Here is a 4,230-nt window from a genome sequence, read left to right on the forward strand (position 1 = left end):
TGTAAGAAGTAAAAACAGCATCGTGCTCATGGATATAGAGCTGTCACATATGGCATGTACATCTCAAGAACATGTCTGTGCACACCATGCCACAAAAGCCACAGTGACCATAACATTTATCCATTTCCAAGAGGTAGGAAACAAAATGTCTCCTCCAACTCAAGCTTCTAGTGAGCAAATTCCTATTTACATTCATATTGGATTCAAAGAGAGAAAAGTGAAGATCTCATACTGCAGCAAGGTTGGAAAAAACCAATCTTCCCTTCAAAATCTGATTTTGAAGGAAAAGTTCTGAGACAGCACAGGGATAGTAGTAAAACCAAAAAGCCATCAGTGTGAAAAGATGTTGTGGTATTCCCTGTGGTTGTGGCTGAGACTCCAGCTCTAACCATCCACAGTGATCCTTTCACTACTGTACACTATTTAGTACCAGTAAAGTAGTAAGTTTCTCACTGCCATTACAAATGTCATACCTTGGCACACTCAAGAGGTTACAACATATAACCATTTGGGGAAATATGGAGCAGGGTGTTCCTTGAACCTGACCCTGGGCCAGCAGAAAACAGCTGAAAGCCTTCCTTAGGCCAAAGTTTAGGGAAAGAGAAGAGGAATGAGTTTGTCATCAACAGTGTCTCCCACCACAGGTGGGTGTATGTTTGTCACAGCACTGCAGTTCCACTACTATCCTTAAAACTTAATTACCCAATGTGATTCTACTAGGAGGATTAGAATGGCAGAGCAGATTAGAGCAGAAAAAGGGGATAAATTCAGGCTCGTGAAAAAGAGATGGAAAACAGGGAGCAATCTCATATGGTTAAACAGATGGAAAGCCAGTGATGAGAAGACAGGAGGAATCTTTTTACTGAATCTACAGTTTCCTTTCTCCCTACTTAAAACAAATGAGGCCTTTGTCCTTTTTCATACAGGAATCACCCTCCACTTGTATCTACATTGAAAAAGCAAAAAGCAGCTGGGAGCCATGGGGTGATGTGGCTTCTACCTCCCATGTAACACTTCACCCCTATTGCAGCACAAAAAAATTCCAAGAAAGTTTCACTGAAGAACAGACTAAGCACTTGTTCCATGCAGTGGGGAAAAAAAAAAAGTAGTGAAGCATAAAACTACAGCTGGCAATGAACTGATTGCTGATTGACATGTCTGGGTGGAGAGAATCTCTGCTCAGAAAGGGCAAAAGAGAGACTGAACCAGGAGCACCATCATCTGCTTCTGAGAGGCTCAGCTGGCCTTTTACAAATCCACATCTACAAACTGGTCTTCCACAAGCACATATATCAAAGATGAGAGAGGCAGCCTTAAGCTGCAGCAGGCATCTTCCCCAAGAGCAGGAGCAGAGAGCAATCCCATCTATGGAATTAAATGGGCACTGTTACATCTTGCTGTCCTCTTCCAGTATTTCCATCAGTACACAGATCACTGAGGTCATCACATCATTTCAGAGCACTGAGGTGACACTGCCTTGGCCCTCCAGACAGCACTATGTACAGATGACCAAAAGGCTTGGGGAAAAAACCCTCAAGTAATTTGAATGCAATTAAAACATCATCCACTTTGTCCTTGCAGGCAGTTCCCTTCCTCCAGCCAACTCATTATCAGTGCTGCTACATATTCCACTCACCTTCTCCAGTCCCAAAGGAAATTCCCTTTGTCACTGGTTTGTTTTTCAGAACCTCTATTCAACATCCAAGCCACTGCTAGCATTCTCGTGATCTACAGCTTCTGGTACCATTTTGTGTGTGTGTGTTTTGACAAGAACAAAACACTCTGTTCATGAAGTTCATGAAGCACCTTCCCCCCCAGCTTTCTAAGGAAATTTTGCCTACTGATTTAATCCAATCCCCTCCAAACAAAAAACCCAACACCTCTCCCCCCCACACACTTCCCTACTTCCCTCAACCTATAAGGCAACAAGACATGCCATTATTGATTAACCTTAACTTGAAGGAGGAACACACACAGATTATCTGCTGGTGCTCAGAAACATGCTTGGAATTATGTCTAGACCTGCAAACTTGGTTTACAGGATTGAGATGGACAGAGAGCTCTACCACTTGATTGCTACAAGTTTTAGCCTGAAGCTAAAGCATTATATTTGCATTACATATGCCTCAAGAGTACGTAAGTAGCAATGCATTTAATTTTACTTTTTGCCTTAAGCTAAGTGAATTGAATCTCAAAGCAGTGAAACAGTACCCACTTAATACAAGAATATATTGTGTTTATCTGACATAATGCTCCCATGGTCTTTCAGTAAGCAAAGACAAAGGAACCTCTGCTACATTCTCTTCAGTAAGTAAGAGCAACTTGATTGGCAGAAAACATCATAAAATTACTTTTTAATTTCTATTTAAGAGATGTTTACCTAGGCTTTTCCCCACAGCAAGCCTTTTCTAAGCTCTGTTAAGTACTCTGAATGACATTTATAAAGCAAGGCTGGCCAAGAGACAAGAACCCAATTTTGTGACAAAGTGAAGCACTCAGACATTTGTCTTCCTTCTACATTAAAAAGAAAGAAATGCTTTTGTGCATAAATAAAAAGCAGCAAAGCACTTATCTGGGAGAAAGGAGTTCAAGTACCTATTCCAAATCAAATCACTCCAATGTTAGCATCCCATATGGATGGGCAAATGCTCTACATATCGAGCAACCAGCAACTCAGAATTCTCTGAAGGTCAAGAAAAGCCTCACACCACAGCTAAAAATTCTTCTCTGAAACATGTCCCAAGTTCATGCTTTGAGAAACTTCCAAGAAGCAGACATTGTTCAGTAAATGTCAAGAGGTAAGGCACACAAAACCCTTCCTAAATCCCATCCAACTCTGTTCATTGCATTCGAAGAGCAGGGTCACATCGGGTTCTGAAGGTTACCAAATTTGAACTTTGGAAAACATATATCAATTCTGAAGCCAGAAGTGAGGCAAAAGAAATCACTGCCCAGTCTGCACTGCATCATCATGATCTCAGTGCATCAAGAAACTGCAATTATGTCCAGACTTGTAGTCATAGTCTACATCCAAAAAATCCTTCTCTTTTTAACATTTGTAAGATTTTAAAGCCTCGGTATCTCTCTACTGCACAAGCACAGTAACAGTAGTGGGGAAAAGCCACTGTACTTCCCAGCATCACTGCAAAATCTCAGCAGGAACAGAATAGATCCTTCCTTCCTCCTCTTTAATTTTCAATCATCATTTAATACCTAACAGCTGCAGACTTCACTCATGCTATTAAAAACACCTGTTCTAACAGCCTTTCTATTTTACCAAGCTCATCCAGTTGACACTGTAGGAAAATAACACGTCCAATACAAAAACAACAGGCAGAATAACAAATGGTCTGGAAAACCCCACATCATTAGGAAAGCAAGAAAAAATAGCAAACTTAAAACAGCATCCAATGGTTATTAGCAAGGAATGAAGTTGCTTTCATGGCGCTGTCAATATTCACAGTTCATGGTGTTTCTATGATTACAACATACTCTGAATTCTCAAGAGACAGTGGCACACAGACAAGGCACATTTAGCATAACCTTCTGAGTTCATCTGCCATGGAATCACAGAAAGGCTCAGGTTGGAAGGCATCCCTGGAAGTGCCCTTGTCCAACCCTCCTGCTCAAGAAGGGACATCTCGAGCCAGGTGCCCAGGAGCCTATCCACATGGCTTTTGAGCATCTCTAGGTCCCTGCAAACTTGTATTCAGAAAGTACAAGCACAGACAGTACATAGATTCTCAATTCCTTTTCTCTATTGTTATTTACAATTTGATCATGACAATAAAGCTGCACTAATGGAAGCAATTAAGGACATACAAGTTGTTCTTTAAACAGTTTCTATTATTCAGAAATTGTGTAAATTAAAGCAACTGCTTGCTGGCTTTGATTCCAGGTAAATTTATTTTGAATTTAGAAGGTAGACAGAGGACCTACTTTTCTGTAAAAATTTCCAGTCACAACAAATTTGTTATCTTCCATGACTGTGACTACAATTCAACTTATCACAGAGGTGGAAGGACTCCAAAGTGGGTGGTTTGTGTCCACATCAAGAATGGTAATCTCATCCTCTTCACTGAATGCACATTTAGCTCCTATACATGCCAGCTTTTCTTTTGAAGCAGTACATTCACATGCTTACCTTATCCTTACCTATATGCTTAAAGTGATTCCCCTATCAAAAAACAATACTAAAAATGAAATAAAGCAGCTTCCTTATAGAAAAAG

This window comes from Melospiza georgiana, chromosome 2 (assembly GCF_028018845.1).
Source record: "Melospiza georgiana isolate bMelGeo1 chromosome 2, bMelGeo1.pri, whole genome shotgun sequence".
Lineage (NCBI taxonomy): Eukaryota > Metazoa > Chordata > Aves > Passeriformes > Passerellidae > Melospiza > Melospiza georgiana.